At 39.6% G+C, this 17,932-nt stretch overlaps 1 protein-coding gene across 1 annotated transcript in view; it reads left to right on the top strand.

Moving 5' to 3' along the window:
• The first annotated feature begins 720 nt into the window (after positions 1-720).
• LOC126234339 (inositol polyphosphate 5-phosphatase E) overlaps positions 721-17,932 on the top strand; it is a 72,044-nt gene continuing 54,832 nt past the window's right edge. Inside the window, exon 1 of the mRNA XM_049943023.1 lies at positions 721-823. The gene's annotated coding sequence lies outside the window, so the exon portion shown is untranslated. The remainder of the gene's footprint in view (positions 824-17,932) is intronic.

Raw genomic sequence — 17,932 nt, 5'->3', positions numbered from 1 at the left:
TATGTTATACTTCCTGCTTTGTTCCATACCCATGGGAATCTACTCATTTTTGGGCCTATCGAACGAAAACTGAATGTAGTCTAAATCATGTTACATTCGATACATGATAGCAAGTTTTCGTCATCATGTAGATTTGCTTGGGTTGGAAATATGTTTTTAATGTGACTTGTATGTGCATACCGTACATACTGCTGTTCATCGTTTTATTTTCGTGTATCATAATTTGTGTCACTTGTAAAAATTGTTAATTTTTATATAAATGGGAATAAATGGGAAAAGTATTACTATTTCTTTCATGTCCAAGTGCATAGCATTGCGGTTATGTGCCCGTGACACATCCTGCCAAGTGCCTGACTTGTGCAGAATGGTCCATTCTTCGTTTTCAGCAAATTCCGAAACGTGGTTAAATTTCTAATTCTTGCTTAAGAAATAGGAAGATATCAGTGATTTGTTCTTCTACTGCATGTGTTAAAATTACAACTGCATGTTTTAGAGAATGAAACAATTTTATTTTTAACGTGCAATGAGACGCCATTCTGCAAGTTCGGATATTTATTTGACAGCTCCTAATTTTGTCTTACTGAAGGTTCTGGCTTGTGTAGAGTGGCCTACCCATGGTTGTTCAAGCTCGTTATTCGGTGCATCTTTCTATACTATCGTCTGTAACGCCAAAGTTGATGTAAGAAGGAGTAATCTCGTTACTCATATCTCTGATTCTTATTTATAACTTGATAAGTTAGTTGTCGTCTGCAAATGTTTTGGTTTCACCTTGAAAATTGTTTTTAACAGTGCTTTAGCCATGGTTTTCGTATTGTGGAAGAAGGTATGTTTTCCCTATCAAAAGAGATACCAACCGTATGTTCAACGATAATGGATTCTACGTGTAAGCTAGCTTGGTAGCTAGCTCTTATATGTAGGAGTAATTAGCGTATCGTATTTGTTTGTCTGTTTCACATCAACAATTTAAATGTCTGAGCAGAGTTAAGAAACATCGTAATTTCCAAAAGACTGTCAGTGATAATGTTTTCGTTATTACAAAGATTGTAGAATGGAGGAGTACGATGATGGAGAGGAAGAGGTGCGAAAATCTTCCGAAAGCAACAAAACGAAAAAGAAATCATTGTGTCGTGTGTTGATGCAGAAGAAAACGAAAGTTGGCTGTTTGTCAACAAATTCGGAAGAATTTTTCCACAAGAAATCTATGTGTGAAGAAGGAAAACTTACGGAAAGGAAAGGTAGTCCAGTGAAAGTTATTACGCCGAGGGACTCGGGTGACTCATTGGAAAACTTCCAGACGAAGGCGAAATTACAAAAGAATTATCAGTGTTCTGAATCCTCGAGTGATTTAAATAATAGCACAAAAGTGGCACTGTGTTGTGCAATGACAGAGCGTTCCAGATCATCAAGCAGCAACCAGCGGTCTGATTATCATTGTGTTGCCAAAGATAAATCAAGTATAAAAACCGTCGCTCAGTTGGGGACATCGGCTGAAGAAAATACTACCAAAAAAGCCTTCAGCGACAAGAAGTCGGCGTCGTTGGAGGAAACCTTTAGTATAAATTCCGACATTGCGTGTAATAGAAAGCAAAATGAATCAAGTTCTGGGGATAGAGAGGAAACGTCATCTGTGCATCACGAGTTGTCCCTATCACCATCGGCAAGCGAAATTTCTTCTTGTGAATCTTGCTCACCTAAAAATTCTGTTTCACAATCCCGCCTGAGAAGGCAACTACTCTCTCAGAGGAGATCGGCAGATAACCTTGTGTCTTGTGCGGCACAACATTCCTCTCCTGTTTCAAACAGGAGTGCACCAGAACAGCGTCGTTTTAAAAAGAGATCATCGTCACATGACGCTGCAGCAGTTCAGGATGATGACAAAAAAGAGAAGGCAGTTCTTACGGTAAATAATGAGAATTCTGTGTCTGGAAATTCATCTTCCACAAGAGGACAGAAATTTGTGGCTTCAATGGATAGTTTGGCCAGGAATTCCTTACTTGCAGCACAAGTTCTGCATTTGATACCAACAATCAAAGCTAGGGAAAGGTTTGTTACTTACATAATGTAAACTGGCTTGTTTTCGTCAATATTTTTCAACTGCATCTGTGCACAGCATTTTTTTTTGCCAAGTCTCACTTAACTATAGCAGCTCATTCTCTAATTGATCGTTTGTGTTTCTAGATTATATGTAGTATGCACAGGATGCACTCCATGTGTACTAACATTTCTGTTTCATTCTGCATTCTCAGATTGTCACTGCCCACAAATTATCATATTGTCCCATAATATTAGGAATCCCACTAATGGTAGTGTTAGTAGTTTTAGCTGAAGTAGAAATAGCTGTAATTGTGTGCTGGTAGTTTGTCATATGACTTATTAATATTAGTAAGATTGCGTAAAAACCACTTGTGTGATTAATTCTCGAATATCGCTAAAGTACATTGAACCCATATCAAACATGTCTCAAGGGCTGTATTGAAAGGAGGGCAGCATCAATGATGCTATGTTTGTTAGACCCATAGGAAAATTAAAAAAACCTGAACTGGCAGGTGCTTGAAGATAGACACCATATAAGCCTACCTGTGAATTTTTAAGAAACTGTACTAAGTGAGGAATCTAGTAGAATACTACAGGCCTCCTACATATTGCTCCTGTGGTGAATACAAGATTAGACTAATTACTGTGTGCACAGAGGCATTTAAGCGATCGTACTTCTTTTAGTTTAGATTTACTTTCATTCCAATTGATCCGTAGTGAGGAGGTCCTCCAGGATGTGGAACATGTCAGAAAAACAACAATACATGACAAATATTTACTAAAACAAATAAGCTAATGTACCATTCCACAGGTCCCAAGTGGAATGATCACCATTCTTTAATGAACACTATATGAAAGAGTCATTTTACAAATACTAATGCACTGAATTTAAAATAAAATTTTATTTATTTATTTATAAGGTAATAAACATGTAATACAACTACTATAATACTTATTTACAATGAACACATTACTGCACTGAAATTGCGCAGAAGTTATATTGTACTTATATACAAATCAGTTGGTTTTACTGAGAAATTCATCAATGGAGTAGAAGGAGTTGGCCACCAATAAATCCTTTAGGCTTCACTTAAACTGAATTTCATTGGTTGTTAAGCTTTTTATGGCTGCTGGCAAGTTATTGAAAATGTGTGTTCCTGAATAATGCACACCTTTTTGTACAAGACTAAGTGACTTTAAATCCTTGTGAAGATTATTCTTATTTCTAGTATTGATTCCATGAATTGAGCTGTTGGTTTGTAAAAGTGATATATTTTTAATGACAAATTTCATTAAGGAATAAATATATTGGGAAGCAGTAGTTGGTATCCCTAGTTCCCTCACATGATATATGTGTATAGGAAAGGAAGATGGGAAATACCTTCTGCCATGCATATCAATATATCTTATAGTGTATGTATGCAGATGTAGAGTATTTTCATTAAGCTACTGAGATATGTTTTGTTATCTTTGTAGTGGTTACTGAATTTAGCACACATCATGTATGTTCTAGTAGGGCTATGGAAGTTTGGTAATCTGGGGTTCCAGCTCAGTGATACACAACATATACTCTGACAGAAGTAAAGTGATTTCATTTCAGTAACATCACTGAGGCTATGGTCAAGTCACACTCTCATTTATGTCATGACAGGACCTCTGTGCCATTTGTTAGAAATAGAGAGAAGCTATGATGAAGCAGGCACAACATCTCTGGATGAATCAATTATCAGAAGTAACATGTTCTGTTTGCGATTATTGACTGTAAGTTAAACTGTCTAGTTGTTGGTTTCAGCCAGTCAGTGACAAATACTAAAGTGGCTCGATTAGAAGAGCACTGCTTTTGGAAAGCAGATATCCAATTTTCAGGCCCTCACCTGTCATAAAATTTTAACTCATTCCTTACAGTATGTTATTTCTTTCATCAGTGTAATACTGCCTTCACTCTTGTGACAGTTCAATTTTACCCCCTAATTCTGCAATTGACTCATGTTTAGCTCACAGTGCCCTTCTTTCTTGTTACCTTTCAGCTGTTTTGTTTCCATGGCTTTTTGATGCCCAAATGTTTGGAACTAAAATATTCTTTTTAGTGCATTTGTCAAGTATTTCTCATAACACACGTGGTAGCCTATGTTTATTTTGTACATTGTATTAACTCTTCGCGTGAAATATACATATATACTCTGCAAACCTCTGTGAAGTGCACGGCAGAAGGTACATCCCATTGTACCAGTAGTTAGCAATTCTTCCCAAATCATTCACATATGGCGCAAGAGAAGAATGATGGGTTGATTGCCTCTGTGTGTGCAGTAGTTATTCTGCTCTTGCCCTCACAATCCCTAAGTGAGCGGCACACAGAGGGTTTTACTATATTCCTAGAGTTGTCATTTAAAGCTAGTTCGTGAAACTTTGTTAATAGTCTTTCTCGGAATCTTCAAGAGTCTTCCAGTTCAGTATCTCTGTGACACTAACCCATGGAACAAACAAACCTGTGAACATTTGTGGGAAATACGGAAGCGTCCGATCCCGCCCGTCTGCTTTAACCCATGACGTCACAAATATGGCTGAAACAAAAACAAACACACACACTTTCCACAAGAAGCCTAATGACACTAACGGGACAAGCGCGGGAAATGGGGTGTTTTGGGTGGGGGGCAAACTAAATATAAACAAATTTAGACACCTTGCGTAGCTACAACGTGTAAGTGAAGACAGCCATGCATGAATACCCACCCACCTCCCCAGGGGTCGTAACCCCTGCAACCCATAGAAGATAAAGATGCTTCAGTAGCTGATTAGTGTTTTTTGTCTTAAAAAAAAAAAAAAAAAAAAAAAAAAAAATCTCACGGGATAGAACGAACAGATCAGAAAGATAAATATAATAAACTAAAACAGAAATTGGAGGAAACATAATTAAAATAAGTAATAAGTGTTTTTAAATTAAAAAAAAAAATCTCACGAGATAGAACGAACAGATCAGAAAAGTAAATAAAATAAGATAAAACAGAACTGGAGACAGCCACACTCAAACCAAACTCTGCGCCGTCATGACATCACACACGACAACACCCTTACGTCACGGGTCAAAGCCGACGCGTGGGATCGGACGCTTCTGTCGACCCCATTTGTGCTGTGTGCTGCCCTTCTGTATATATGTTGAATATCCCCTGTTAGTCCTATCTCATATGGGTCCAACACACTTGAGCAGGATTCTAGGATGGGTCGCATGAGTAATTTGTATGCAATCTCCTGTGCAGACTCATTCCACTTCCCTAGTATTCTACCAATAAACCGAAGTCTACCACCTACTTCACCTATGACTGAGCCTATGTGATCATTCATTCCATTTCACATCCCTACAAAATGTTACACCCAGGTATTCATATGAGTTGCCCAATTTTGACTGTGACTCATTGGTATTATAGTCATAGGATACTATGTTTTTTGGTTTGTTTTTGTTTTGTGAAGTGCACAAATTTACATTTCTGAATGTTTAAAGCTAGTTGCCAATATCTGCACCACTTTGAAATCTTATCGAGATCTGACTGAATATTTATTCAGTTTCTTTCAGCCAGTACCTTAATATACACTACCGGCCATTAAAATTGCTACTCCAAGAAGAAATGCAGATGATAAACAGGTATTCATTGGACAAATATATCATACTAGAACTGACATGTGATTACATTTTCATGCTATTTAGGTGTATAGATCCTGAGAAATCAGTACTCAGAACAACCACCTCTGGCTGTAATAATGACCTTGATACGCCTGGGCATTGAGTCAAACAGAGATTGGATGGCGTGTACAGGTACAGCTGCCCATGCAGCTTCAACACGATACCACAGTTCATCAAGAGTAGTGACTGGCGTATTGTGACGAGCCAGTTGCTCGGCCACCATTGACCAGAAGTTTTCAATTGGTGAGAGATCGGGAGAATGTGCTGACCAGGGCAGCAGTCGAACATTTTCTGTATCCAGAAAGGCCCGTACAGGACCTGCAACATGCTGTCATGCATTATCCTGCTGAAATGTAGGGTTTCGCAGGGATCGAATGAAGGGTAGAGCCACCGATCGTAACACATGTGAAATGTAACATCCACTGTTCAAAGTGCCGTCAATGCAAACAAGAGGTGACCGAGATATGTAACCAATGGCACCCCGTACCATCACGCCGGGTGATACGCCAGTGTGGCGATGACGAATACACGCTTCCAATGTGTGTTCACCGCGATGTCGCCAAACACGGATGCGACCATCACGATGCTGTAAACAGAACCTGGATTCATCAGTAAAAATGACGTTTTGCCATTCGTGGACTCAGGTTCGTCGTTGAGTGCACCATCGCACACGCTCCTGTTTGTGATGCAGCGTCAATGGTAACCGCAGCCATGGTCTCCGAGCTGATAGTCCATGCTGCTGCAAACGCCGTCGAACTGTTTGTGCAGATGGTTGTTGTCTTGCAAACGTCCCCATCTGTTGACTCAATAATCGAGACGTGGCTGCATGATCCGTTACAGCCATGTGGATAAGATGCCAGTCATCTCGACTTCTAGTGATACAAGGCCGTTGGGATCCAGCACGGCGTTCCTTATTACCCTCCTAAACCCATCGATTCTATATTCTGCTAACAGTCATTGGATCTCGACCAACGCGAGCAGCAATGTCACGATACAGTAAACCACAATTGCGATAGGCTACAATCCGACCTTTATCGAAGTCGGAAATGTGATGGTACGCATTTCTCCTCCTTACACGAGGCATCACAACAAAGTTTCACCAGGTAACGCCGGTCAACTGCTGTTTGTGTATGAGAAATCGGTTGGAAACTTTCCTCATGTCAGAACATTGTAGGTGTCGCTACCGGCGCCAACTTTGTGTGAATGCTCTGAAAATCTAATCATTTGCATATCACAGCATCTTCTTCCTGTCGGTTAAATTTCGCATCTGTAGCACGTCATCTTCGTGGTGTATCAATTTTAATGGTCAGTAGTGTAGATAATTACATCATCTGCAAAAAGTCTTAGGTTATCATTAATACTGTCTGCAAAGTCTTGAATCTACAACATGAACAGCAAGGGTCCCAATACATATCCCTGGGGCACACCTGAAGTTACTTTTACATCTGACAATGACTCTCCAAAACTCCCTATCAAAAAGTCCTCAGTCCAGTCACAAATTTCACTTGATACCCCATATGGAACATACTTCTGACAATAAGTATAGGTGTGGTACTGAGTACAATAAGCATAGGTGTGATACTGAGTCAAATGCTTTTCGGAAATGAAGAAATACAGCCTTCAGTATGTCGTGTGGGAAAAGTGTGTGTTGGGTTTCACATGTTTGATGTTTTCAGAATCCATGCTGGGTGGCACTGAGGAGGTCATTCTGTTCAAGATACCTCATTGTGTTTGAGCTCAGAATATGTTTAAAGATAGTGGACAGTAGGTTGTGGAGATGTTGCACTATCCTTCTTGTAGATGGGTGTGACCTGTGCTTTTTTCCAAGAAGTGGACTTGATTTTTTGTTCAAGGGATCTACAATAGATCATAGTTAGAAAAGGGGATAACTCAGCTACAAATTCAGTATAGAATTTAACAGGGATTCTATCGGGTCCTGGAGCTTTGTTCAGTTTTAACAATTTCAGTTGTTTCTCATCACCACTGATACTAATGCTTCTTTCATTCGTCTTTTCAGTGCTGTGAGGATTAAATTGGGGCAGTTCTCTTGGGTTTTCCTTTGTGAAGGAACTTTTAAAAATGGAATTGAATATTTCAGCTTTTGCTTTTCTGTCATTCCATTCCTTGCTTGCTGTCTGAGTTTTGGATTGGTAATAGTGGACCCAAATTTTATTATGAATGCCATAGCCTAATACAATTCCTTTTGTTGTAAATGTACCTGTACCGTGAACATATTTATGTCTCTCATCTTGTTTCTCTACACTCTCTTTTGCTGTCTGTGACTAATCTGTATAGGCTACTACCAATGCACCAAACACACACATCTTTCATAATTCTGTCTTATGCCACCTAGTTTAGTTATGTGCTCAGTTTTTCAGCCAAATTTCCTCTTAAATCAGTTTCCATTACTTCTTGAAGCTCTTACAACTCTGCACAGGTTTTAACCATCATAACTGAAAAATGAGTCTCCTAAGAGTGTGGAAGACTTGCCACGTACCATACAAAAACTGATATATGTATATAATGTTAGTCTTCATGTGTATTGATAACATTTTTGGTATGTACTACTCAATACCATTCTCCTTTCGCACATGCATCCATCCTTTTCTGCCTCCCATTCTGCTACTTTTTACCTGTTGTTGAAGCTAAAGATGTGACCCTCTTAACATCCAGCTGTAAATGTAACGTACAAAACTCCATGACCGTAAGACATTTTCAAAAACTGCCTCTGGGCATTACTCTTCAGATTTTTTTGTTTGATATGATATTCGTATTAAGGATACCTTATCTATTTCACCGAGCCTAATCTGGGAGTATCATATTGTCATTCTCGGTTAGCACTATGTAAACCTGATATTGAACACTGCATCTATCAGTTTCATCTGTCATTTCTCCTTTGCTTCATGACAACTCTAAACTGACAGCTATTTAGTAATTCCCAGCATAATCAGGATCTAGCTTTCTGTGTTTGTCACATGGTTGCAAAATATATAAATTACTAAGTGACTATCCTAGAACCAAGGACAAGTTGCAAGTTTCGTATGTGATAGTTCTTGCTGACACTCCCACAAAATGATGAAAGTAAAAAAAGCTTACCACTTACTACACTTTTGCTGTTCATGCAGTTAAACTTCAGCATCAGAAATGATGTTTTAATTTATTGCTTCTTTAGTACCAACTCTATTTCCAACACAGTTTGCAGACAACATTCAGATACACCACTGAACGTATCTGACCAAAGTCTTTGGCTACCAACGTCGTTACTGAGTCACCATAATATCTTTATTTTGGAAATAAGTAAAAAATTTCTCTTTGTAAGGCACTTAAGTAATACATAGTTAAATAATAATAACTGCATTATTATTTAATTAATAATATTGATTGACATTCATGTATTTGGAAAATGAGAAAAATCTTCACAGTTGACCTGAGGAATCCAGACCTGAATTTAAATGTAAATGTATAATTCTAATAATGTAATAAATTTATTGTAACTAAATAAAAAATGATTTGTCAGCCTTATTTGGTTTTTGACTTATTACGTCTTAGTAACACATCCAGAGCCATAAAGACTATGCACTAGGTGCTGCACTTAGCAGTAAAATAAAATTTATTTTATCATATTCCCACTCGTGCACCATCATGAAATTTGGCACACACATTAACAAATAGTGTATGACTAACGTAACAATATTGTGAAAATGAAAGTTGCTTCTCACCATACAGCAGAGATGCTGAGTCCCAGATAGGCACAACAAAAAGACAATCACCAATATAGGTTTCGGCCAGTAAGGCCTTTGTCAGAATTAGACGGAAAACACACACATACATACTCGCACAAACGCAATTCACACACAAAACTGCATTATCAGGCAACTGAGGCCACACTGTGAGCAGCAGCACTGGTGCATGGTGGAGTGGTGATTGGGTGGAGGTAAGAAGGAGGCTGGGGTGGGGAGGGACAGCAAGATAGGGGTGGGGGACAGTGACTTGCTGTTGGGGAGCGCGCAGGGACGAGGTGGAAAGAGGGTAGGGCAGCTATGTGCAGTCGGGAGGTTAGACAAAGTAAGTGGAGAGATGGGGAGGGGGGGGGGGTAGCGGAAAAGGTGAGAAGTAAACAGACTGGGTGTCATGGAGGAATGAGGGTGGTGTAGTGCTGGAATGGAAACAGAGAAGGGGCTGGATGGGAGAGGACAATGACTAAAAAAGGTTGAGACCAGGACGGTTATGGGAATGCAGGATATATTGCAAGGAAAGTACCCACCTGTGCAATTCAGGAAAGCTAGTGCTGGTGGGAAGGATCCATATGGCACAGGCTGTGAAGCAGTCATTGAAATGAAGAATGTCATGTTTGGCAGTGTGCTTAGCAACAGGGTGGCCACTTGTTTCGTGGCCACAGTTTATCGGTGGCCATTCAAGCATACATACAGCTTGTTGATTGTCATGGCCACATAGAATGCAGCACAGTGGGTGCAGCTGAGCCTGTAGATCACTTGACTGGTTTTACAGATAGCCCTGCCTTTGATAGGATGCATGGTGTTTGTGACCGGATTGGAGTAAGTGGTGATTGGAGAATGTATAGGACAGGTCTTGCATCTAGGTCTATTACTAGCGTGTGAGCCATGAGTTAAGGGGTTGGGAGCAAGGGTTGTGTAGGGATGGATGAGTATATTGTGTAGGTTCGGTGGACAGTGGAATACCACTGTGGGAGGGGTGGGAAAGATAGTGGGCAGGACATTTCTCGTTTCAGGGCATGACTAGAAGTAGTTAAAACCCTGGCAGAGAATGTAATTCAGTTGCTCCAGTCCTGGGTGGTACTGAGTTACGAGGGGAATGCTCCTCTGCAGCCTGACAGTGGAACTTTGAGACAGTTGGAGACTAGGAAGAAGGAGATTTGTTTTTGTACAAGGTTGGGAGGATAACTATGGTTTACCAGAACCTCAAGTACTTCTGCCCCATTTGCTTCACCTGGTCCTACTCAACCCAACAAACCACCTTCCTAGTTGTTGACCTCCAGCTCAAAGATGGCTGCGTAAGTACCTCCGTCCATATCATACCTACAGCCACCAGCAATGCCTCCACTTGGACAGCTGCCACCCATTCCATACCAAGAAGTCCCTTCTGTGCCTGATGTTTCTAGTCTCCCACCACTTAGCAAAGTCCCACTGCCAGCCACAGAGAAGCATTGCCCTCTTAACTCAGTAGCACCCAGGATTGGAGCAACTGAATTACTTTCTTCACCAGGGTTTTGACTATCTCTCGTCGTGCCCTGAAATGAGAAATGTCCTGCCCACTATCCTTCCCATCACTCCCATAGTGGTATTTCGCCGTCCAACAAACCTACATGATATATTCACCCATCCCTACACAACCCCTGCTCCCAACCCCTTACCTCATGGCTCATACCCATTTAATAGACCTAGATGCAAGACCTGCCCTACACGTCCTCCCATCACCACCTACTCCGGTCCAAATGTCAGCTATAAAATCAAAGTCATGTGATCTACAAGTTAAGCTGCAACCACTATGGTGCATTCTGTGTGGGCTTGATAACGAACAAGCTGTCTGTCTGCATGAATGGCCACCGACAAATTGTGGCCAAGAAACAAGTGGACCACCCTGATGCTGAGCATGCTGCCAAACATGGCATTCTTCATTTCAATGACTGCTTCACAGCCTATGCCATATGGATCCTTCCCACCAACACCAGCTTTTCTGAACTGCACCGGTGGGAACTTTCCTTGCAATATATCATACATTCCCATAACCCTCCTGGCCTCAACCTTCATTAGTCATTGTCCTCTCCCATCCAGCCCCTTCTCTGTTTCATCTACATCTACATCGACACTCCGCAATCCACCATACGGTTCGTGGTGGAGGGTACCTCATACCACAACTAGCATCTTCTCTTCCTGTTCCACTCCCAAACAGAACGAGGGAAAAATGACTGCCTATATGCCTCTGTACGAGCCCTAATCTCTCTTATCTTATCTTTCTGGTCTTTCCGCGAAATGTAAGTTGGCAGCAGTAAAATTGTACTGCAATCAGCCTCAAATGCCGGTTATCTAAATTTCCTCGTTAGTGATTCACGAAAAGAACGCCTCCTTTCCTCTAGAGACTCCCACCCGAGTTCCTGAAGCATTTCCGTAACACTCGCTTGATGATCAAACCTACCAGAAACAAATCTAGCAGCCTGCCTCTGAATTGCTTCTATGTCCTCCCTCAATCTGACCTGATAGGGATCCCAAACGCTTGAGCAGTACTCAAGAATAGGTCGTATTAGTGTTTTATAGGCAGTCTCCTTTACAGATGAACCACATCTTCCCAAAATTCTACCAATGAACCGAGGATGACTATCCGTCTTCCCCACAACTGCTATTACATGCTTGCCCCACTTCATATCGCCCTGCAATTTTACGCCCAAATATTTAATCGACGTGACTGTGTCAAGCGCTACACTACTAATGGAGTATTCAAACTCCATTCCAGCACTACACTGCCCTCATTCCTCCATGGCACCCAGTCTCTTTACTTCTCTCCTTTTGTGCCACCCCACCTCCCCATTTCTCCGCTTCCTTTGTCTAACCTCCCGACTGCACATAGCTGCGCTACCCTCTTTCCACCTCGTCCCTGTGCGCTCCCCAACAGCAAGTCACTGTTCCATCATCTTTCGGGCGTGCACTCGGGACAGCGACAATTCTTCTTGCGATATTTCGGCTAGAAACCTCCCAGCCATCTTCAAGGTGAGTCGGAGACTGAGTTCATAGCATTTGCGCGTGCCTATTTATACGGAGAGTCATGTGATACAAAGCTGCTGAGGATTGAAAGCGCATGCATCAAAGATATCAAAGTCGCCACTACTGCACTAGTCATAGATAATATGTATATAGCAAAGATAAACATATAAGCGCAGAGTGCAAACAAAATAGTGCTGCTGCGAATCCACCGTGCTTGTAAATAAATAATTAATCTTTAAAAGTGGTGACATCTGTCAGAAGTGAAGATGCCGAAATTCTTTCCGAACGAAGGTGTGAAATAAGCGGTTTCCAAGCATTGTCAAGATGAAATCCTTCGTCACGGTTTAGCAGGTTGTCGGATAGTTGTATTTCTACAGCTTCCTTAACAACTGAGTCCCAGAAAGATGAAGCAGTAGTTAAAATCGTAACACCTTTATAATCCATGGCATGGCCAGTAGAAATGCAATGTTCGGCAACTGCTGATTTGTTGGACTGAAGAAGACGTGTGTACCGCTGGTGTTCGACACATCGTTCCTGTACAGTGCGCGTGGTTTGCCCTATGTAACGTTTGCCACACTCACAAGGGATTTCATAAACTCCCGCCTTTCGCAAGAGCAGATCATCCTTAACGGATCCCAACAAGGCTGCAGTCTTAGCTGGTGGGCGGAATATCACTGTCCCCCACCCCTATCCTGCTGTCCCTCCCCACCCCAGCCTCCTCCTTACCTCCACCCAGCACCCAGTCACCACTCCCATCATGCACCGGTGCTGTTGCTTGCAGCGTGGTCTCAGTTGCCTGAGGCTGTAGTTGTGTGTGTGAATTGCGTTTGCGTGAATGTGTATATGTGTGTTTGCTGTCTAATTCTGATGAAGGCCTTACTGGCCGAAAGCTATATTTGTGACCGTCTTTTTGTTGTGCCTATATGCAACTCAGCATCTCCGCTATATAGTGACTAGCAACTTACCTTTCCATAATATTGTTACATTCCATCAGGGATTTTCCATTTTTGTGTGACTAACATACATTTTTTAAACAAAAAATTTTGATTTTGAATTTTTTTAAATTAAAAAATAATTTAATTTTAGAAAAAATGAACATTGTTATGAATAGAGTTAATTAGCACATACTTTTAAAGCTTATAAGAAACTGAATGAAATGGTACAAATATTAGGTCTGTAAGTCAAATAGCTTTTTAGATATGGTGATTTTAAGATTTAAAAGCATAACTTTGGAAGTTTTAAAAATTAATAACTCTAAAATGAAAGGCCCAAACAAATTTTAATGTGGGATTTTTCGTGCAGATTACTACCACAAACGTACAAAAAATTATCAGAATCGGAGATTTCAAGAACCAGACCATCGGTTGATTTCATATGGACTGACCCTAGTTTCTAACCAACCTTTTTTATATTCTGTGTTCTTGTTTGCAAGTAATTAATTGCCAAACAGTGCACCATAACAGTAGTTTATAACCAGGGGGAAGAGGGAAGATTTGGCAGGGGCTCAGTTATGAGAAAAAAAGTGTAGCTTGTGTTCTCTCCCCTCTTCCTCTCTCTCACTCCCCCCCCCTCCTCCCCCCCCTCCCCAAAACACACACTCAAAGAAAGCACTAAGTATCATATACTTCTAGTTTGAACTTGTATTTTTTTGTGATTGTTATTCACAGCTGAAGCATGTGATTGTGGAAAATAACAATTTTCCAGTATTGTTGAATTAACTTTCTATTATTTAGCTGTATGAGCATGACTTTTTGTAGAATAATGCATTCAGTTCAGATGAACTTTTATTGTATGGATTGAAGAGTGAATTAATTTCTTACACTTCTTGTTTTCTCTAATTTTGAGACTCATTTAATCTTTATATTGTTATGGATTTTTTCACAGATATTATGTGGATTGCATGTTTATTTTATCTGTTTACAATTATTTGGCTGCCTTCATGTGTACTTACTCACATGTTATTTAAAAAAATAATAATGTAATAGAAAATGTCATTTGTACATGTTACTTCATGCTAAAAGCTACTATGTAGGCCTAGTTACTTGCTAACCGTTAAGCTTTTGTTAGCTATGGTATATAATTGAACAATTATGTCTAATACCTTGTTCAGTGATGTGTCCACAAATAGAGGTATTTTATTTGCTTTTAAAATTATGTTTGCTGTCTCATAGGTGTTTTATATCCTTGGGTAGGCTATGAAAGAGCTTGGTAGCCGCTACTGAACTTCACTCCTAACTTAGCCAGAGTCATATTCAGTATAGAGTTGTGAAGATGTTTTCTTTTTACTGTCTATGTTAATCTCATTTTCTAAATGGAGTGGGTTATTGATGACAGATTTCAACAACAATCAATTTATTGTGACATTATTTTTGGTTTACTTGCTTGTTTAAATGGAAGACACTTAAATATATATGCATGTGAATCTGACACCTAATATCAATTTCTTTGTTTTATGCAATAAATACTTTCTGTTTAAATGGTGACCTGTCCCAAAATTGTACTATAGGAACAATGAAATAGGGAGTATTTTTGAGAAAGAGAACCAAAGATTGTGTCTTATTGGCAGAACACTAAGAAGGTGCGACAAATTTATTAGACTGCCCACACTATGCTTAGGCCGGTATTACACTATCAAATTTCTTTGTCCAATATCTTTGTCAAAGATATTTGATAGTGTAATAGGGACTTTGTCAAATGTCGTCCAATATTTGATCAAATCTAGGGCCTCGCTGTATATTTGATCAAAGAAACCACTTGTCTTCTGTTCACTGCAATGTGACATGTTACCACATGGAGCGCTAGCATCGCTGCAGCGTTCTGTCGTCTGTAGTGTTTTTATAACCATTGCCGGTAAATACAATTGGTGTGTGCCGACAACTACAAAATTAATAGAGATGTCTGAAGCTGATGAGGCACTTTACAACCTGAGGCACCCTGAATACAAAATAGATTAAGAAGATTGGAGACCTGACCTGACCTAACCTAACCTAACATAGCATAACCCTCTCCTGTGTCAAGGAATTGGAGTGTTACAGTGAGCCTGTCTTCTGAAGATGTAGCAGTTCTTAAGTGAATATTGTGCTTTGTGATATAAGGACACACTTCATTGAGCACATACAGAAATGTATGCTCATCCATTCTTAAGTAATTGATGTACGACTTGACGTCTTCCACTGTAAGCTCACGTAACAAGTTTTGTTGAATGCTTTTATCGTGTCGTCGTAAAACCCACGGCTTCACCCAGATTAGATTAGTTTTTCGTTCCATAGATCCGTGCTGAGGAGATCCTTGTGGATGTGGAACATGTCGATTTTTTTTAAGCTGAAATAACAATACTAATAGTATGAATAAATACAATACATCATTTGTTTCTATTAAAAATTTCGCCAATGGAGTAGAAGGAGTTGGCCAGTAGTAAGTCTTTCAGGCTCCTTTGAAACTGATCTTTATTTCTAACTAAATTTTTTATGTTTCCTGGCAAATTATTGAAGATGAATGTTCCTGAGTAGTGGACCCCTTTTTGAACTAAAGTAAGTGCTTTTAAGTCCTTGTGCAGATCATTTTTGTTCCTGGTATTGTATGTATGAACTGAGTTGTTTGTTGGAAAAAGAGATATATTATTTACAACAAATTTCATTAAGAAGTAAATATACTGAGAGGCAGTAGTTAGTATACCCAGTTCTTTGAAGAGGTTTCTGCAGGACGTCCGTGAATTTACTCCACAAATAATACTTATTACACGCTTTTGGACTCTGAAAACTTTTGTTTGACTTCAAGATTTATCCCAAAATATTATCCCATATGACATTATGGAATGAAAGTAGGCAAAGTATGGAAGCCTTTTCATTTTTATGTTGCCTATGTCTGCTAACACTCGAATTGCAAATACAGATTTGTTGAGGCCTTTCTGCAGTTCTGTGGTGTGCTCCTCCCAACTGAATTTATTATCAAGCTGTAATCCCAGGACTTTTAAGACTGTCAACCTCGTATGTATGGTTCCATTTTTTTCCCCACTTCTTTTCCGCATGTGCACACAATCAATTGGGGTACGTACAACTGCTGCGGTTAATAACAAGTTGTTGTCAGCCATCTTGAACTTCGACGAAAAATTTGATGACAGTGTAATACCCCTTCTAGCGCTACGTCAAAGATCTTTGTCAAATATATTGGACGGAATATTGGATCAAATCTTTGACAAAGAAATTTGATAGTGTAATACCGGCCCTACCCATCCTCTTCTGGAGTAATTGCAGTGTGATATGAGATCCTTGCCAGATAGATTAATAGATGACGTTAAACAAGTACAAAGAAGGACAGCTTGTTTTGTATTACTGCGAAATAGAGGAGCGAGAGACACAGAGGTGATAAATTAATTGGGGTGCTACACGTTAAAACAGAGGAATTTTTGTTGCAGTGAGATGTTTTCATGAGATTGCTGTTACCAACTTTCTTCCCTGAATGCCAAAATATTTGTTAACTCCCACCTTCTGAGGGAAAAAGGTCTATCATAATAAAATATGACAAATTAGAGCTTGTTTGGAAAGATTTAGGTATTCATCTTCCCACAGGCTATTTGAGAGTGAGTGAGTGAGTGAGCTAGTTAGTTAGTTAGTTAGTTAGTTAGTGACATGTTCGATAAATCATTTGAAAGAATCGTATATGACTCTCTCTCTCCTCTTTTTTTATTTCATTTATTTGTTTTATAAACAGGTGACCAGATTTTAAATAGAAATTCGTCCATGGTATAGGAGGAATTGTACAGGAGAAATGATTTTAGGTTAGATTTTAAACTTGGTTTGCTACATGTCAGATATATTATCTTAGCAAGACAAATGATCAAAAAGTTTTATTGCCACATTTTTAACTCCTTTCTGAGCCATCGACAGCTTTAATAATGGGCAATCCTTTATTCTAGTGTTGTATGTGTGGTCAATTGTGATGGTTTGTATCTGACAAATTTCATTAGTGAATGCATGTATTGTGATGGTGTAGTTAAAATGTCTAACTCCTGGAAGAGGTACCTGCTTGACATCTGTGGGTGAGCACCACACCACATATTATTCTTATTGCTCACTTTTATACAGTAAATACTTTCATTCTAAATGATGATTTACCCGAGAAAATTCTTCCATATGACATTATTGAGCGGAAATAGGCAAAATATGTCAGGAGGTTGGTTCATTTGTTTCTAAGGTTAGCACTTATACATAGAGCACAAGTAACTGATTTTTTGGCAGCTCAGTAATATGTGTCTTCCAGTGCAAGTTTCATCATTATGTACACCAAACAATTTGGAGCAATCTGCCCTGTTTACTGATTCATGTGGAACCGTCTTCCCTATTTGCTGACTCCTGATCATGTTCTACATCAATTGTTGGCATGACTCTATTTGTTGGGTAGAACTGAATATGGTGTGTTTTCTCAAGATTAAGGGAGAGTCCATTTTCAGAAAACCACCATAAATCTGTGAGAAACATCATTAGCA

This window comes from Schistocerca nitens, chromosome 2, assembly GCF_023898315.1.
Source record: "Schistocerca nitens isolate TAMUIC-IGC-003100 chromosome 2, iqSchNite1.1, whole genome shotgun sequence".
Lineage (NCBI taxonomy): Eukaryota > Metazoa > Arthropoda > Insecta > Orthoptera > Acrididae > Schistocerca > Schistocerca nitens.
This window is presented reverse-complemented; position numbering and strand designations above follow the sequence as displayed.